Source organism: Mus musculus, chromosome 11, assembly GCF_000001635.26.
Source record: "Mus musculus strain C57BL/6J chromosome 11, GRCm38.p6 C57BL/6J".
NCBI lineage: Eukaryota > Metazoa > Chordata > Mammalia > Rodentia > Muridae > Mus > Mus musculus.
In genome coordinates this window covers 4284637-4304148 of record NC_000077.6, presented here as the reverse complement: position 1 = coordinate 4304148, position 19512 = coordinate 4284637, and the positions used below count along the sequence as shown (strand labels likewise).

Below are 19512 nucleotides of genomic sequence, written 5' to 3'. Positions count from 1 at the left end.
TTGGGTTTATTAAAAACAAAGAGGAAGGTTTTATTTAAGGAAAGAATAAGGCACACTAAAGAGTGTGGTGTGGGCTTAAGAAAGGGTCAAGTCAAGCGCCAGCATTTGCTGTGCAGACGCTTTCGGCGGTTCTCAGTACATCTCAAAGGTTGCTAAGAAGCCTTTTTTTTTCTTTTTTCTTTTTTCTTTTTGGTAAATGGATTATAGGGTGGGATTATAATCTGATAAGGTAAAAACCAGAAGCCACTGGAGTTGCACAAGGGATTTAGAATGTGTCTTTTACTGTAAATGAGGCTTCTGGTTAGAGTCCTAGAAAATTGTAGGCTTCTAGCTGGGAAGGGGGAATGACCTTAAGCAAATGTTGCTAATGGTGCTGGAGTTCTTGATCCTTAGTTGGTGAGGAGCTTAAGCCTGGGTGAGGGGCTCCTTCCTCCTCCCACGTCACCATCATTTTCTCTATCTTCCTGTCCTTCTTGGTACCCAAGGGGGTTGGAACATCAAGGTATGGGCAGGGGTGCACGCGGCCTTACAATTTCTAAAGTTCTTTAACGTGGGGACCACATCTCAGTAAGTATTGGACACTCAGCTCATGATGAGATGAAAGCGACCATGCCATGAAGGATCTTCTTTCCGGGATGAGACATAGTCATGAGAACTGTTTTCAGCTTGGCTGCAGGCCTGTGGAGACACATAATGTCCACCTTCACATAATCACAGGGCTTTCCTGGTATACCTCTTCAGTATCGTTCCGGGGATGGCATTCAGGGGGAAGTTGGGATTGGCTCAAAATACTTTTGGCTCAAAGACTCAAAGGATCTCTGAACTGTGGCTGTCTAGCTCGGCCGTGTACCCGGAGCAGTAGTGAGTGACCTCACTCTTCACTCATCTGACAAATATGTACAAGGCCTATTGTGTGCCAAGTGGCAGACCCGGGGCAGGGACTGAGACAATGGCAGACACCTGAGAGCTGCAGCCTGGCCTTCAGGAAGCCTGCTGGTGGCTCCTCCGAAAAGGTCTTGCAGCTGGCTAGGCACGTGCTGCAGGGCTTCAGAGTTGACACGCAAGATCTTCATGATCCCTAAGGAGTCAATGAAGAAATGTGTCAATGAAAAAAGAATCCAGGGTGAAGAGAGGGAGAATGTTTTAAACCCAGATTTAAGCGAACACAGCCTTGCCTTGGCAGATCACACGCACAAGAGCGGGCTCCCTCACACTATCACACAAGCCGGACCCTCAGCAGAGAATTTTTATCTGCAGAAGTGTCAGCTTCTAGCCTCCTGCTTCCAATTACAGTGTTCTAGCCTTACCCCACCCACCCTGTACTCCACAAACAAACAGCTTAGACCCGCCGCCGCTGCTGCTGTTGCTGCGGCTGGAACCTCCTCCACTTAGATATCAAATCCCTCTCCTAAATTGCAGCAGACAAAATAGCTGAAGTCCTAGGTGTTTCCCCTCTGCCCAGGACACCCAGCCAGGGAAAGCAAATTGAGAAGCCTAAATCAAAGGTTTTCAACAGAGCCAGGCCCCAGGGTGGGAGGGAGAGGCCTCTGCTTTCAGCTCTCAGCCTCTGCTGTTACTTCTTGAGCCAAAACAAAGCCGGTCCCAGGGAAGTTAATCTGCCCTGGATAGAACAGGGCCACTCCCTGAGGTACAGAGCCAGCTGTGGGCCCAGAGCAACCAGGCCCAGGAAGCTGGGCCTGATGAGGCTGTGGGCCTAAGAGGGAGTGGCTACCACTAAGGACTGGATCTGCATCTGCATGCTTGCCTGCTGCCTCTTGATTGATTGTAAAGATAAGTGTGTTTTAAAAGATTTATGGGGGCAGGGCGTGGTGATGCACACCTTTAATCCCTGAACTGGGGAGGCAGAGACAGGTGGATCTCTGAGAGTTTCGAGGCTAGCCTGATCTACATAGTTTCCGGACAGACAGGGCTACACAGTAAAACAAGACAAAACAAACAAACAAGCAAAAAAACCAAAACAAAACCAAAATTGGGGCTGGAGGCCCACCTCCCACGGGAATGCACTGGCATACACAAAACCCTAGATTGGAGTTCCAGTGTAACACAAACTAGACATCTGGGCACGGTAGCACTTGCCTCTAGTCCACGGGGTAGAGGACAGAGGCAGAGGATAGGAAGTTCAAGGTCATCCCAAAGCCAAGGGTAGCCTAGGCTATACAAGATCCTGTCAAATATTTACCCTCATACTCTTAGGCACACGTGTACACACACACATACACACACACACACACTTTAACACACATGAACCTTTACACTTATGAAAACACACTCTCGCACATGCACACCCATCCTTCCTAACACAGATGCCTTTCTGGGTTTGTGTTGGATTTGTCAAGAGATGAAACAGTCCCTTGGTATGTCCCATGTGCACCGTACCAAGCTGTACCCTGGTTTTCACACATCCCTGGTAGCTCTTCTCTCCAGGAGCCTTATGAGGCTCTGTGAAACAACAACATGACCTACCCTTTGATGACCACACAGAGCCCAGGACTTTGCACAGGACTAACTTCTGTTTAAAGCTGACAGTCAGGCTGGAGAGATGGCTCAGTGGTTAAGAGCACTGACTCCTCTTCCAGAGGACCTGGGTTCAATTCCCAGCAACTACATGGTGGCTCACAACCATCTGCAATAGAATCCAGCACCCTCTTCTGGTGTGTCTGAAGTCTGAAGACAGCAACAGTGTACTCACATACATAAAATAAATCTTAAAAAAAAAAAAGCTGACAGTCTGTCTCACATAGACTGTACAGGTCAGCCGACACTGGTACAGAACAGGTCTCTAGCCACCCATTGTGGAGAAAACACAGACAACAGCTGAGTCTCAGATTCTCGGTCAGAAAAAGAGGCGAGGGCACCTGCCTCCCAGAGTCTGGGTCAGTCGGTGAAGCTCCACACGCGGGGAGGGAACTTGTTCTGTTTTGCTGCCTTAGGTCACCAGAATTTCCAGGCTCCCAGTTTACAGGGCACTGGCCATGTTGGGATTGGAAGCTAATGATATCTAAGTAGAAAACACTAAGGCAAACCAATTTGTGTTGTAGCCATTCCAGGGGACATGTTACAAGCTATCCAGCCACCCCAGCCCTCTCCCCAGCTAACAGAGACATTTCTAGAGACCTGAGGGGGGGCGGGGAATTGATAGGCTATGAGGAAGGAGAGCCCAAGCAAAACCTGACAGAGCTCCCAGGCTGCTGCCTGGAACATCTGGACCAATGCTGATGGGCACAGAGGAGAAGAACAGCTGCCAAACCAGCTCTTGGCAGGAGCCCTGAGAGCTGCCCCAGGCGGCCAGAGCAGACACTGGGACTTCTTCCTTCTGGAGCTGACCCGGAAGGTGGCTGAGATGTGGAAACAGCAGCTGAGTTCTCTTCCCACCAACTGCCTCTGGGTCTCAGTTTCTCCATCTGGAAGATGGGAAGTTCAGCAAAGCTAAACCAGCCCTCATCTGGGAGGACAAAATAAGCGTAATTTCGTGAGTGTGGGACACCATACTGCACACTAAGACAATTCCAGAGATGGCAGTTGTCACAGTCACTTTACATGAGAGACAAGGCCCACATCTAAAGTAGGGTGAGGATTTGAACCCACAGCTATTTGTCTCTTAACCTCAGCGCTAGCCTGCCGAGGACGGACAGGTGTGAGTCTCCCGGCTCTTTGTGTCTGCCTCTTGCGTGTCTTCCTTGAGTAGGCAATAAAAACAGAGAACCAGAATCCCAGGGTCATATTGCCTTCCATACCTACCCTGTTTCCACACCTCAGGATCCCCCGTGGTCCCTGGGAAGACAACCTGGGGGCGGGGCTAAGCTGGGGGCTCTGTGAACCCGTGAGGACACAGTGGCTGAAGGCCCGTGTTTCCCCCTTTTGAGAAATGCTTTGGCATCAGACAAGTCTAGGGAGAGGCAGGAGGAACTTGGCATGGACCTTGTTAGCAGCGTCTGGAGAAACACTAGAAAAGCCATCTGGAGTTGTGAACACTAGAAAAGAAGCCCCTGCCCTTTCCCCTTAGCCCTGTTCCCTGCCTGTGGTCACAGAACCCGACGCACAGGGGGCTCAGCTGCCCTACTCTGGCCTGATGGGGAAATTCAGAGAGAAATGCCAGTCTGAATCCCAAAACAAGCAGGGACTTCCCACCACCATGCAACTTGGCAGCCTTTTTGTCCCATGGGACCGAGTGAGCTATGATTACACACCCGCCTGCCCACCCGGAAGCAGGTCTCACGTCATTGCATCAAAGGGGTGACATCCCGATCCGGGTCATCACTGCTAAGCAGCTCCAGTTGGTCAAGACAAGCAAGCATGCTCATTTGCATGCTCTTGCTTCATCTCCCTCTACTGCTTGGGAACCACTGCTCTCAGCATCTTCACAGGATGTCTGAGACCCCCAGGGTTAACAGGGCCACACAGTGGTAATGATGGAGCCAGCCGGGATCTGGGGTCACAGTCAAGGCCTACTGCACAGCCGTGTCTTACCTGTTGCCTCGTACCGACATCTCAAATGACACCTGAATGTCATTCAAACAGAAACCACATCTAGGCTGCCATTCCGTGCCCTGCTCACCTTTTGAATTGGGGACCTCCACGGAGATAGCCCCCACGAGATACAACCCGCCCCTCAAATTGGCCTTGTTCACCCACAGATGAGTCAGCTGGAATTTTTGGACATTGAAGGCTCAGCAGCTACAGTACCAGGAGCTGTGAGGAGGCTGGAATGACCGGAATGTGGCTCTGTGGGCTCCGGCCGGCACCCCCATCCCCCCAGGCTCAGAGAGGTTTGGAAAGTAAAAGTCACAAGGTTTTTCAAGAGTTTGAGGATGGCAGGTGCACGTGAAGATGGAGACAAAGACTGACTCTTGTCTCCGGCCAGCCAGCACAGTTCCCCATCCCACCCACACATATCCGTGTTCCGGGTCCAGATGCCTGGAGCCCTGGGCGCCAGCAAAGGGCAAAACGTCACTGATTAGAAAGCCACAGTTTAAAAACATGTCCCAGGCTCTTAAAAGATGGAACTGTTGGCTTTGTGTGACTGGGACTTACTTAGCCTTGCAACTCTGTCTGAAGCATGACCTGGTACTGCCTCTCAACAAGCCTTTAGGCACCTCACCTAGGTCTTTACAGACCCTTCTCAGCATAGGACTCCAGCGGAGCTTTCCCTCTGGAATGGGGTTCCAGGGTCCATCAGCTTTCGAGGACAGGGGACCAGCACAGTGAAAACAAACCAAGGCTGTGAAGGAGAGTGGGGGGAGGGGCTGCTCTAGAATGAGCTTGGACCTGCAGAGCTGCCTGCTAGCTGAAGTTGTCGCCCTTTTACCCTCAGAGCCCATCCTCTGTCTCTGCCTGGCCATATCAGCTGATGTCACCTCCCTGCCAGCGTCAGCCCCTGGGGAGACACAGTCAGGGCGTGGGCATCCCCCAACCCTCTGGACGAATGTGGGAGGTGGTGAAGTGGGAGGGATCCGAGAGATGAGAAGAATGCTTAGGGACCATTCAAGGAACCTGTGGCTTTGAAGGTCCTCCTTGGTACAGGCTGTTCAGGAAGGAGATAGAGCCGCAGGTGGGAGCTATGATCAGGTTCTCTGCTGGAAGTTCCAGCTAACAGATGTTGTGTTGACCACCTATTAAAATGAATAAATATGGGGCTGGAGAGATGGCTCATGGTTAAGAGCACTGAGTGATCTTCCAGAGGACCCAGGTTCAATTCCCAGCACCCACATGGCAGCTCACAACTGACTGTAACTCCAAGATCTGACAACCTTACACAGACATGCAGGCAAAAACATACCAATGTGCATAAAATAAAAATAAATAAATTATATGTATATATATATATGTGTGTGTGTGTGTGTGTGTGTGTGTGTGTGTGTGTGTGTGTGTATATACACACACACACATAATAAATGCAGAATTCACCCAAGGCCATGTCAACATGGGACACTGGAGAGAAAAACATGACCCAATCACTCATCCACCTTTTTACCTGCCACATCTGTTTTAGCTCAGCATCTCTGCTTTTCATCCTTAAAGATGTCTGCCGTTACAGAGTCTCAGAGCTGGGGAGGACCTCAAAAAGCCTCTCATCTTACTTCCAGCCTTTGTAGATAAGGGACGTGTCAGTCAGAGACTATGACTCAGCTGTGGTCACACAGCCTGTGGAAGAGCCAGCTGGGACCAGATCATGGCCTCTGCCTGCCCAGCTGGAGCTTTTCAGTCCCACCCCCATCCTACTCCCCCCCCCCCAGATACTGCCAAGTTATTTCCATAGTGACCCAGTAGTGAGAGGAGCAGGCCATGGTGGTCACTGGAGTCTTACCCTCCCTCTCTGCCAAAAGACTAGAGAGAGCCAATTCCAGACCAAGCACCATCTCCGCCATCAGATTTCTTATGCTGTCCGAGCTCCAAAAGGACAGTCACTGGCATTCAGAATTGTCATTTGTCTTCCTTCCATGGGAGTCCATTTTCAGCTTCAGAATCACTGTGTCATGGAGCCAGAGATCAATTGCTCCTGACTAGCCATGGCCTTCCTCAGGTCACCTCTGAGCTCTTCTGTTGGACTGTGAGCTCCGCTCAGGCTCGGGATGGCCTGATCTCCAGGAGGTGCTTCATATCCAGCTGGTAGAGAGGAGCTGCCCCACCTTTATCCTATATATTTTCCTAACATAGAATTCAAACATAGCTCTCCTTCTAGAGCCCATGTCTTTCCAAAAGGAGGCAAGAAACTGAGGCTCAGAAAAAGTTCACCTATTGGCCTAAGTGCCTGGGTCCTCTCAATGGAGTGATACCTGGGAGTCCCCAGGAGTCTGATGTGAGTAGTTTGGCTACCATGTCCTATGGATGGACATCTGGGAATGGAAGTAGCCCCTCAGTGAGGAGTGCTTACCACAGGGACAAGGCAAAGCTTGAAATCAAGGCCCAGAGAGAGGGAGGGCTTCATAGAGGTCAAGGTCGGAAAGAGGAACTCAGGAGGAGGAAGGGGGATGAACTTCAAGGGGTCGGCTGGAGGGCAGGAACTGGTTTTGAAGTGGAAGGGCCCAGTGTGAGCCCAACTGAGAGGCATTAGTCAGCACCAAAGCTTATGAAAGGAGGAATTGTCAGGGCCCTTACTGGGCCAACTGGGTCATCCCCAAAGCCTGGGGAGCCAGGCTGGAGAAGGGAACAGGGACTCCCAGACAACTGCTCACTACCCAGGTTAATGACAAGGGCCACGAGGACCAAGTGTGGGGGCCCTGTCTGGCTTTGGTGGCCTATGAGTCACAGGCCTCAGCTGAGTTTCTTCTTTGTCCCCAGGTCACGGTGCAGGGAGGCTGGAGCCCTAGTGGGAAATCTGACGAGACCTTGGGCACAGGCACCTGCCCCGGTCTCAGCTGCTTGACTGTGGCTGTCATCAGCAAGCCACAAATCATAGGCACCCCAGGGAGCCCTCGACCTCCTCCTGCCCCTCCCTTGCACAGATATGTGGAGTCGCACAGTAGACTGCTTATTCTCCGGTCATCCTCTGCAAGGTCAACATACTGAATGCTATTCGGGCTTTAAATAGAACGAATTCTGACACAGGTTACATGTATGAACTTGAGAGCACTGATCTAAGGTATAGAAGGACACACACCCTATGGTCCTGTTTACCCGAAGGTTCTAGAGAAGTCCAAATAACAAGGGCAGAGAGAATGAATGTTCCCAGGGACTGGAAGAGGGGAGAAGGTGCCACTGTCCTGGCGATGGCAGGCATCTGTGGCTACAGAAGAGCATGGATGTACTCAGGCCTCTAAACTGAACATCTAAAAATGACTACAGCATGGATGGGGCAGCTCAATTGGTAAAGTGCTGGTCTTACAAACAGGAGCACCTACATAAGAGCCTGGCATGGTGGAGCTCACATGGAATCCCAGTGTTGGGGTGCAGAGACAGGTTGGGGTACGGCTCTCTGGCCAGCCAGTCTAGCTGAATTAGCAAGGTTCAGTGAGAAACCCTGTCTGGAACTTAAGGAAGGTTGGAGGGATGGCTCAGCAGTTAGGAAGCTTTGTACAGGACCCAGGTTTGATGCCAAGCACCCACATCAGCTGGCTCTCGATTGCCTCTAACTCCAGTTCCAGGGGTACAATGCCCTCTGGGCTCCTGGGGTATATAGAAAGGAATGCAGGCACGCATGTATGCATACTAGTAATAAGTCTTGTAAAATGTGGAGAATGAATGATTGAGGGACATACCCAGGATCAACCTCCAGCTACATGCCACATGTGTTCAGAGGGGGAGAGAGAGGAGAGAGAGGGGGGAGAGAGAGAGAAAGAAATGGGAAATTATAAATATATCAAATGCAAAGCAATTATTCAAATAGTATGTTCATGAGCACAAAGGGAGATGTGCTTAAAGCCCAGCATATGGGGTTTGAAGTGTAAATCCAGCATGGGTTTATCATGCACAAGGCCCTGGATTTGATGCCTAGTATAAAAAACAAACAAACAAAAAACTACTTTATTATTAACGGTTTGAAATAAGTCTTGTCCAGTCTTCTAAAGATTCTAGGGTACAAATAGCCCAGAGACAGAAAGATGAATGAGAAACTCTGCTGCAAGCTGCGCTCCTGGTGTCCAACTCTTTGAGGGACAGACTCACACCTGCATCATCAGGTGCCAAGCAGCAGGGTCACGGCAGGGTCATGGCAAGCCGTTAACTTTCAAAGCCTTCAGTGATGCCTAAGACATGTCTGGCTTAGTGCTGAGCACTTTACTCAGTAAGGTACTCAGCAAATGAATCCACTTAATCCCCACACCAGAGCCAGGAGAAAGGTGCATATTTATGTCCATCTCAAAGTCCATCTCAAACAGAGACTCAAGCACTGAGCCCTAAGGAGCTCCCCAGGTCACGTGATAGGAAGGAGGGGGAACAGGAGTGAACCGTTAGGTCACACTGCTGAGTTACCACGGCGCCTGGCCCGACATGCTAGCCTCCTACAGAGGAGGGCTGTGGGGGCGGGGGTGGGGTGTTGGCTTTTCCACTGATCCCTGCGGTGCTGGCTTCCCTGTCAGTGGTCCTAGAAGAGAGCTTGACTTGGACCCCTCCCAGCCCAAGAGCACAGTTGGTACTCAGCAAATATCTGTGAAGGAACAGCCCCCGTCAGTTTCTCTGATCTCCCCCACAGCACTAGCAGGTAGCAAATTAGGAAATAAGATTGCTCTGCTGCAAGCCATCTGCTTAGCTGTTGAGATGGAGTGTCTTCCCCCGGGTCACATGGTCCCAGTGTCCTCTGTGCTGTGGTATCAACCTCTGGCTCATCTCCCAGACCTTTCCAATTCTGTCAGCAAGACCTTGGCTCTGGCTGCTAGAGGACAAACATTAATTGGAAAGAGGAACCCTTTGACTCATTACCAGCAGTAATAATTACACCTATACTCATTGTGATCTCCAATGTGTGTAAGCCTACATCCTTAGCACCGTGAAATAGTTGTCATCTCTAATGGGCCATTCCACAGAGAGGTTGCATAACTTCCCCAGCATTGCACAGCTCCGAACCGTCCCAGAGATTTGAGTTTCGTCAGAGTCCAGATTGTGACTCATCTACTGCAGACAATCTCAGGACCCTGTTGCATCCTCTAGGAGACCCGAATAGGTTCACAGCCCAGCTGTGTGCTGATGAGAAAGGAGTTGCTGGAAGTGTCCCTCTACTAGTCCCTCCTCCCACTCCCCGAGACTTACCTGTGTGGTCCCATACATAGCCTTAATACACAGCAGGGTCCAGATGGGCTTCCCAGCCCCTGGGGAATCTCTAGAGCAACTATGGATCCAGAGGAGACAAGTGTCACTGTGTGATTGTTCTGTTAGAGCAGACTTTGTTGCCAGTCTCTAGTGCTGACGGGAGGGGAAAGCTGTCCACACCCCTGACGTCTCCTGGACACTGGAGAGCAGGTGGGAATTGGAGCCGAAATGAAGAACTTCTCAAGACAGGGTTCAGCCTGCCCAGGCACTGGCCTCTGACTGGGATGGAGGGTGGACTGCTGACTCAAGCTATAGAGAGCAGAGCCAGGCAGCTGACGGAGAGATGAGCGGGCAGCCCTCCCATAGAGAACCAGGAAGACTACAGTCACATTTACTCTCGTGGTCCTGAAAAAGGCAGCATCCCAAGTCCCCACTCTTCCTAGATGCCACACCTTCTCAGGGGTGCCAGGACCACTGACTCCACCAGGCCAAAGAGTCTATGCAACTGTCCCCAGTCAACTTTGCTTGCACTAAGCCTTGGACCATCACAGCCAAGGGAAGGCAGTCTCCTTCCACAATCTCCCTTTCTCCTCAATGAGATGCCTCTAGCAGCCCCGGCCAAGGCTCTGGATTGCCTGGCAGTGTTGTAGGACATAACCCAACTAAAGAGATGGGCAAAGAGAGGCTGAAGGTCAGTGATCAGGACTCAGGACTAGTTCTCTAAGGTCCCCCCACCCAGCACTGGGAGAGCACTGGACCAGATGGCAATGGTACAGCACCTGCTCCCACCCTTAAAGAGCGTGTCATCTAGCAAGGGGAGCCGTTGGTTAGTGACTGTAGCAGCCAAGGAAACAAAAGAGAACCAAGGCTCAGGAGATTCCGGGAGGCAGGTCCATAGGAGATGGTCTGGAATAGTCTTCAGAAAGCCACTTCAGAAGCTGAATTGGGACTGGGAGACTCCTCAGAAGGTCTGTTTCAGATGTGCCTCAGGGCTGGAGCCAAAGGGGCTATGGCTGGCAAGTTGGTTATTGTCATACTCTAAAGGCTGACGTGTGACTCCATGCCCAAGGGCTAGAGACCCACAGACTACACACCCAAGGGTGTGAAAGCTAAATCAGGGTACATGCCACCCACCAGAGGACAAACCCTTCCAACAGCATGTCTGTGAGACCTATTCCCAACTGTAAATGTGATCTTTGTAAAGCAGGGTCTCCCTCAGTTGTTCAGACTGGCCACAAGCAGAGTTCTACTTGTCTTAGCCACCTTTAGGACTAGAAATTCGTGTGCACCAATGCGCTTGATATGCTCAGCCTTTAAAAGTAATTATGCACAGTTTGGGAAAGGCAGACTATACTCACTTGCGCCTGCGCACACTTCGCCCTTGCTCAACAGGCAGCAGAGCTGAAATCACTTGGTAGCTCACCCTTCCAAACCTCGCTTTCTTCATCCTCTGATAAGGCTTAGTCTGAGTGCTATAAAAAGGGGACATGGGAGTGGGGGTGTCCAGGGACCAGGGAGGTCCAGGATGACCCTGTGGAGAAAATGGAATTTGGACTTGGCTTTCCAAGAAGGGAAGAGTTTGAAAGGGCCACAAAAAAGGGGGAATTCCAGACTTGGGGAGCATCCCAGGGAGTCCAAAGGGCTGGGAAGTCAACGTGACCTCCTGTGGCGCCTCTGCCACAAGCCAGCTGCTATTATATATAACACATGTTATCTCAGTAACTCATGGGTGGAGCCCAGAGTCCCCTCTGCTGAGGACGGAAACAGAGGTGCCTGTACCTATTGGTTGCAATGGGGCTGTTTAGACCCAGGGCCAACTCATGCCCAAGGAAAGCAGGAGAGGGGTGCCTTAAGGGGGGACCAGTTCTTGGGGGTGGGGCTCCTTAGTTCAGTGGCATGGACACTCAGGGGCCTGAGGAAGGAGGAGCTGGGACTTGGAGCAGGGCCAAGGAGGGGCATGAGGAACCCTCTGCCTGCTTAATCCTGTGCTACGTAGGATATTATCAGCACCGTGCAGAATCCGACAATCACCACACAGACCAGCCACCAATGTCACAAACCAGAGAGAGATAAAGCAGCCCTGGGCACGAGGCTCTGACTGTTGCTGACCAAGCAGAAGCCACCACAAGGACAATGGCCAGTTTGAAAGGAGGTCTCCCTGGGACCCAACTCTGGAGCTGAAGAAGGAATATGTCCGGGAGAGTAGCAGCATGGATGCTCAGAGGCCCCGGCATCCATGCAGTACCTTTGGCAGGGCATTGGACCCATTCTGGTCCAGTTCTCAGTCCATGGCTCACTGGCCATGTGACCGACCGTAGGCCGATGACATCACCTCTCTGAGCCTCAGTTTCCACAACCTTAAAATAATGACAGCAACATCACCTTTCCTGTCCGGAACTGTGTCCAGCCAGCCTGTTGCCATTTTGTCCCTACCTCTCCCTCTCCAGTGTTCTCTCTCTCTGGCAGATAGCTTCTCTACACTGCCAGACATCCAGGGCCTTGCCAGGTCAGAAGCTGAGTCAGAGCTCGGTCTACTGAGTGGCTGCTGGGTGCAGGAGCCCACAGAGCCATAGGAATCTCCTCCAACTCCCGCCTGGCAGCCAGTGGTTCCCAGGCCCCTTGGGCCAGATGGGAGGGAGGAAGGGAAGTTCCGACAGGGAGGCTCCGACTTTGCCAGCTTAGGCTTTTGTGCTCTGGAATGCCAGGCCAGGCCGGTTTGCTCTGCCAACGAGAGGACTGGTCTCTCCAACAATAATGTTTTCCTCAACTTTTTCTACAAAGCATCAACTGCTTTCTAATTCAAACCATCAGGGGGAGGCGTCCTTGAGCTGAGTCTTTGACCACTGCAGAAGGAAGCAGTTTTGCAGGCCGTGGCCGTGGCCGTGGGGTTTCTACACTTGATCTTAGCCAGAAGGCCGAGAAGCGATGCCGTGGGGTTTCTAAATAAGATCCTGAAATAACTGCCTTGGCCTCCTCATGGCATGCCAGTCTGCTCTTCCTGCTACATTCTTGCCACCTTCATGCCACCCTCATGCCACCCTCATGCCACCTTCATGCCACCCTCATGCCACCCTCATGTCATCCTCATGCCACCCTCATTCCACCTTCATGCCACCCTCATGTCACCCTCAAGAACCATCAGACAAGCCTTTGGGACAAGTCTGAGAAATGGTCAGTGCTGTTGATGTTTTCTGTGCCAGCAGCTACACTAACATTGTATCTACACTGTATGTACATTGTATACTTCACCTCACCTCGGTGCTGGGTATTTCATGATGCTCCCAGCCCAGGACCACCTCACTGCCTGGCCTCATTGCTCCGCAAACAAGGTTGATCCATTCGCACTACTGACATGACTAGAATCCCAAAATCACATTCTAACTTGACGAGCCATGAAGTGGGGGGTACCCCAAGACCCATGTACTCAGCTCCTGGGGGCATGGCTCCACGCTGGTGCTATGGGGCACTGCCTATTGGTCCTCCCACAGTTGAAAGTAGAGATGAACTGCCTGCTAAGTATATGGTGAAGAGACATGAAAACTAGATCCATGCTAATATGTGTTCACCAGTATTCACAGCAGCGCTCTTCAGGGAAGCCAAAATACACCCGCAGGCTGCGGAGGGAGAATGCTCGCCCAGCATGCATGGAGCCCTGGGTTTGATTCCCCGTACACTATGAACTGGACATGGTAGTGTGAGCCTCTAATCTCAGCATTCAGGAGGTGGAAGGAGGAGAAATCAGAATTTCAAGGGTGTTGATGGCTGCACAGTGAGTTCAAGTCCGTGAGATTTTTCTCAAAAGAGAAGAAAAAGATTACCTACATAACCAGAGGAAGAGACTATGTTCTGTCCCTACAATAGAATGTTATCTAGCCAGGAAAAGAAGGAAGCCAGCAGTGGTGGTAGCACACACCTTTAATCCTAGCACTCTGGAGGCAGAGGCAGGCAGATCTCTGAGTTCAAGGCCAGCCTGGTCTGCAGAGTGAGTTCCAGGACAACCAGGCTCCTCTACACAGAGAAACCCTGGTTCTAACAACAACAACAACAACAACAAAGAAAGAACAGAAAAAAGAAACTATGTTCCAGCAGGGCCATCTTTGCAAACACTAACTTAAATGACAGACATTGGTCCTCAAAGGCTACTCAAATGAGTGCATTTATGTGAATTTTTTTGTATTAGGACAGTAGCCCAGGCTATGTGAGCCTGAACTTCACAAGTACTAGAATCAAAGATCTGTGCCACCATGCCAAGCCATGGTTATTTTTACAGTTACAAAAAATGTTCTAAAATTCTCTGTGGTTGTAGGTATACATCTGAATACATTAAAAGCCACTGAACTGCCCTTTTGAATGAGAGGGTTGAATGGTGGAGCACCCTATCTCTATAAAGCTATGTCAAAAAGAGAAGGCTAGAGGCAAGCATGGTGGTGCACACCTGTTGTCCCCGCACTTCAGAGGCAGGGACAGAAGAGTCCAGCCTGAGGCTAGCCTGAGCTCCACAGTGACAGGGAGAGGAGAGCCCAGCCTGAGGCTAGCCTGAGCTCCACAGTGGCAGGAACAGGAGAGGCCTGCCTGAGGCTAGCCTGAGCTCCACAGTGGCAGGGACAGGAGAGGCCAGCCTGAGGCTAGCCTGAACTCCATAGGGAGAGGCTGTCTGGGAGGGAAGAAAAGTTTAAGGTTTAGATTTGACAGAACTCATACATCAGGGAGGTCAGATCTGTGAACAGTTCGTCAGGACATCAGCAAGCACGTGGAGGGACGCAGGGCAGGCGATCAGGGGGACTTGTGAGCCCAGGTGACACATGCCTGCCTTCCTGTCTGTTAGGATGGCCTGCTGTCCTCCCCCTGAAACCCTGTTCCTGGGCCTCCCTGGGGAAACACTGATGCCTGAGGAGAAATCGAAACAGAAGAGCAGGTGTCACCTCCTGGGCAAATTCCAAGAAAAGACAGAGAGAGGCTCCCGAGGTGATAGCTCACAAGCTTTGAAGGGAGGAAGGAAACAGAAGCCACAAGAGAAAGTGAAAGAGGAGGTGGGTGTGAGAGAGAGGCAGGGACCTGGGCATAGGCCATGCAGATCACACTCTACCAACACTGAATCCACAGGGCCTCCCTCATCCTTCCATTGCCTCCAGTCTCAGAAGTCCTACAATCTCTTCCTTTCTGCCTTGGCCCCTGAGTCCCTGATGCCCTGGGATTTATGGGTCCTGAATCTGAAGGCAGCCAATGCCACTGTGTTGTCATTGAAATTGTTTTGTTTTGTTGTCCTCCCACCCCATGACTGGGACTCTCTAGCCAGTGTTTCTGCACTGTAGACGGATGACTGCTTTGTTCTCTAAGGCAGGTGTGGCATCCTTACAGTTCTGTCTCTAGAGTCAGAATTCAATCCCTGGCCAGCGACGAAGGTTCTAGGACAGGGCTAAGCAGGGCATAATGGCACTTCTTGTGCTGTCTTGGTCTGTGACTTCACCTTGCTTCTGCTCTCTGTGGGGTCACAGCACAAACAAGGCCTGAAGGTGTCTTCTCTGTTCAGTGGGAGATAAGCTGAGGTTTGTAGAGGCAGCCAAGGTGTTGGGGCTCCTGGACTCCACCACTCTCCTTTAGCCCTGTTGGCTCTGAGCTGACATGGCAGGTGACAGAAGGCCTGGGATTCTGCAGGAGCAGGAGACCAGCTCCACATTTAGGTCATGCATCCTGGGTTAGCTGATAGAACCTTGCCTAGAATGTGCAAAACCCTGGGTTCACACACACACACACACACACTTGGACACACATACACTCACACTTACACACAGCCACACACACACACTTACACATACACACATACACATACACAGCCACATGCACACACACAGATTCACATCACTCAGCCACACACACATACACTTACACAGACACACACACACACTGAGCCACATAGACATACACTCACACAGGCACACATACACACACACACACACACACACACACAGAAACACATACACACACACAGAGCCACACACACTTGGACACACACACACATACACACTTACACACAGCCACACACACAGCCACATCACTCAGCCACACACAAATACACTTACATATACACACACAGCCACATGCACGCACACACAGCCACAGCCACACACACATACACTTACACAGACACACACACACAGACACACACACACACACACAGAGGCAATGTCCCATAGAGGCTGTTCAGTATGATAGAGAAAACTCACACAGATGTCCTCAAATGTGCAGAGGCTTCATAGCCAAAGGCTGAATGAAGTTGGTCTGTGTCAGCCCCGAGAGCAGAGGAATGGGAACGTGGACAAAGGACTGTGACAGAACGGGCTACCTGAGGTGGGCGTCTGAGGCTACATAAGGAAGAAGCCAATCCACCTCTGACTCAGTTTCTCCTTCTGAACATTTCTGTGACCACACCAGCAAGCAACTCGGAAGTTCATGACACAGCTGGGTGCTCTTGAATCCACTCAGTCCTGCCAAGCTCGCCGCTCACCGGTAGGGTCTGCTTCCAGCTCATGCCAGGAGTTTTTGCTCACATGCCGACTATAAAACAGGTTCCCACACTCCCTCCCTGCCTTCCGTTAGTTTGTTTGAGCCCCTCACAGAACTTGGGAAACCACCACAGTGGACAGGATTGTCACAGGGATTACAAAGGCTGCAGATGAGGAGGCACCCCCAAGAGAGGAAGAACTCCCATCTCTCTGACACTTCCCTGAAGGAACCTTTCTTGTCCAGAAACCTCTTGAGCCCAGACTTTCTGGGTTCAGGAAGACTTCATCGGGTAAGCAAGAGTGCTAATGACTGAGAACTGTGAGGCCTCCCTTAAGATCTTAGTCTCCGGAGCCTTCCTCCAACATACGGAACAGAGCCCCTCTGGAACACAGAGGGCCTTCTGAACTCCTGTCACACCAGGAAGCTCAGGGTCCTAGGCCGAGAACCACGGACAAAAGCAAATCAATCAAGCCGTAAGCTCCTCGTCACCAAGGGCACCGCAGCACCATGGCGAGGACCAGTGGGGAGATGGAATAAATATGGAGAGTAAGAAGCCCAGAGCCCGGCTTCACAGTGACACCCTGTGAGGTGGGCTTGTCCTTTCACTGGCTGCAACCTGCCTTTCACCCATTTCTCCTAGTGCTCTCCCAGTACTGAGAGAACTAAACCTGTTCCGAGATAGTGCATGTGTAGCCGGGTAAAACCATCCCTGATTATGAGCGAGTAGCTTAGATGGCTTTTAACATTCCAATGACCCTATGATGCCTTCGTTGTACACAAGGAACCCAAGAATCACCCACGTTTTGAGCCTCCCCCACCTCCAGAGGCCTCTGTGATGGTGAGCCTTGGATGAAACATCCCATTTAATGATGGCTCTGTCTTGGTAAGTCGACACTGACCTACACTCTAGATGAAGTTTCCTCTTGATGCAGGTCTTCCTGTTTAGTGATTCCCTAAAGGGATAGGGTTTGTGTATCTGTGTGTGTGACCTACCTCTGGAGAGTCACCTGAGTGTGTATCCTGAGTCTGCACACAGCCAGTGCCCCACCGCGTCCAGCACTCTGGAAGCTGTCCTGTGTGAGAAGAGAAATGTATAGCTGTCCAATGGCCCCATCCTGGGCAGCCTAACTCTGCATGCATGGCTCCAAGTTCATTCTCAGGAGGCAGCCTGCTGGTAAGATGTTCTATCTGGGCCCTAGGCACAGGTTTCTGATCCAGAAAACAACCCATTGCACAAGAAAGATAATGCAGGGTGTAGACAGAACCCCCATCTGGTGAAGGGATGACTTACAAAGGGTGGGAACCCCAGACTTGTCCACCAAACATCAGACACCCGAGTAGTACCTTTCTCCCAAGCTAGAAGGAGGGCGCTTTGAAATAATGAGAACGGCAGGAGGTAGAAGGTCCAGTTAACTGAACATTTGGGCTAAGTAGAAGCCACAGCCCAGACCTCAGGAAGGCCACAGCTTTGTAAGGGGTTACTTGGAAGCCACAGCCCTGTGAGGGTCCACATGGAAGCCACACCCATATGACGGGCCACATGGAAGCCACAGCCCTGTGAGAGCGCCTTCCTGGGTTTCCTTTGTAAAGCACAGAAGATTCAACCTAATTGGTGGTTTCCAAGCTTTTGGTATCTTTATTATGCCTGTAGTGAAAGAAACCCTACTTCTTAAGGAAAATCTCATGCAAATCGGCACTGGGTCAACCCCCCACCCCAGTACTACTATGGGTCTCCCTACAGCCCCAACTGAGACTCAGGCTCTACAGCTACAACTGCCCCCACCTAATGGTGCCATGCCTGTCCACATTACAGAGCGGGTCCTGGGAGCTCCAAAGTGCTGTGACTGGGATTTCCCTGAACATCTCAGAATGGAAAATTCTGGTCAGCTGAGGATCTGTTTATTTCAGTGGGTCTCAGCATAAACAAGAATTCACAGAACCTGGCAAAGACTCACTATCCCAGAAAGGGTTACACACCAAGAGCTCCAGCAGACCCAGGCAAGTTTTGCTGATTTTGGAAGGCAAAGCCCAGAGTAGAGACACCCCGACTTTGCACCTATGCTGGTAGCTATGGCCACAGCCCCAAGAGGAGAGCTGTCTCAGGCTGGGCTCTGCAAGCATCCACTCTGTCCTTGGAGTTTTGCCAGGCAGGTTTTTGTTTTGGTTTGATGTTTATCTGTTGAGAAAACTGACAGTCAGAGAGATGATATCATTTGCCAATGGTGGAGGCCTCAGCTTCGATATCAGAGACCTCCCACACCCACCCACCAAGGCTGGAGCAAGTGTGAGCCAAGTCTGACCTGGAAACCGGGACATTTGACACGAAGAGGACCAGAAACAAGCAGGAGCCGAGTGAGTGCCCTGGGTGCAGGATCAAGTTAACCACTGACCACTAAGAAATCCATGAAGACACGGCTATTAGGACAAAGGGCCAAGGTCTACTCTGCTGGTGAAGGCAGAGGCTGGGGAGTAGACAGAGGGTTGCACCAGGACTAGAATAACTATGCTATTCCTGGACTGTGCAGGCCAGTGACAAGGGAGCTGTTTCAGAGGGAACAACCAGAGCTACTGGGTTGAGACATTTTGAGGGATTCTTCCATCTGTTACGGCCATGGGTTCTAGAAGGTAATTAAGGAGTGATGTGAAAGGAAGACAAGGTATCCAAGGATGCATAGCTCAGATCAAACACATGAGCGCGCGCATGTGTGCTCGTGTGCACGCACACACACACACACACACACACACACACACATCTTTCCAGATAGATGCTAAAACTGTCTTACTGGATCTGGGAGAGGCCCTGAGAGAGAGAATTCTTTCCCTGTGGCTGCCATGGTAAACCACAGAAAATTATGGCTTAAAACAGCAGGCACCTAGGTTCGCCTGCAGTTCTGGAGGCCAGACCATCCAGAGGTCCCACCTTGCCTCCTGCAGGTTGAGGGACCCACTCCCCTCACAATCCAGGATGGTGTCATCTAGGGACCCTTGACTTAGTTACATCTACAGTGACCACATTTTTGGCAAATGTGATCACATTCTTGTGTCTGTCTTTTGGGAAGATCACCATTGCACCAAGGCTAGAGTTGGTCATCTCATACCTCATTTTATGTTCGTGATGCTGGACATGTGTCATTCAGTGAAACTGGGACCTCTAGGATATACTGCATCAGTTAGTCCAGGCTAGAGCTTGTTCTGTGTTCTGTGTCTGGTGACTCAAAAGATCCACAGAAAAGGAAGACACAGAAAGAATCTCGAATGTGCAGCCCACCTATGGCTCTACTGTCCCCTTGAGGTCCCTATATTTTC

General features: G+C 51.0%; 1 long non-coding RNA gene across 2 annotated transcripts; it reads right to left on the bottom strand.

Moving 5' to 3' along the window:
* Gm11958 (predicted gene 11958) lies at positions 1–18681 on the bottom strand. Of its 2 annotated transcripts, NR_166831.1 has the most exons (4): positions 18507–18681; positions 17200–17279; positions 961–1078; positions 1–678 (listed from the first exon to the last, which is right to left on the bottom strand). It is a non-coding gene; the product is annotated as a predicted gene 11958 (long non-coding RNA). The 2 variants fall into 2 exon arrangements; NR_166830.1 differs by having other exon boundaries at positions 1–1078.
* Positions 18682–19512: the final 831 nt, after the last annotated feature.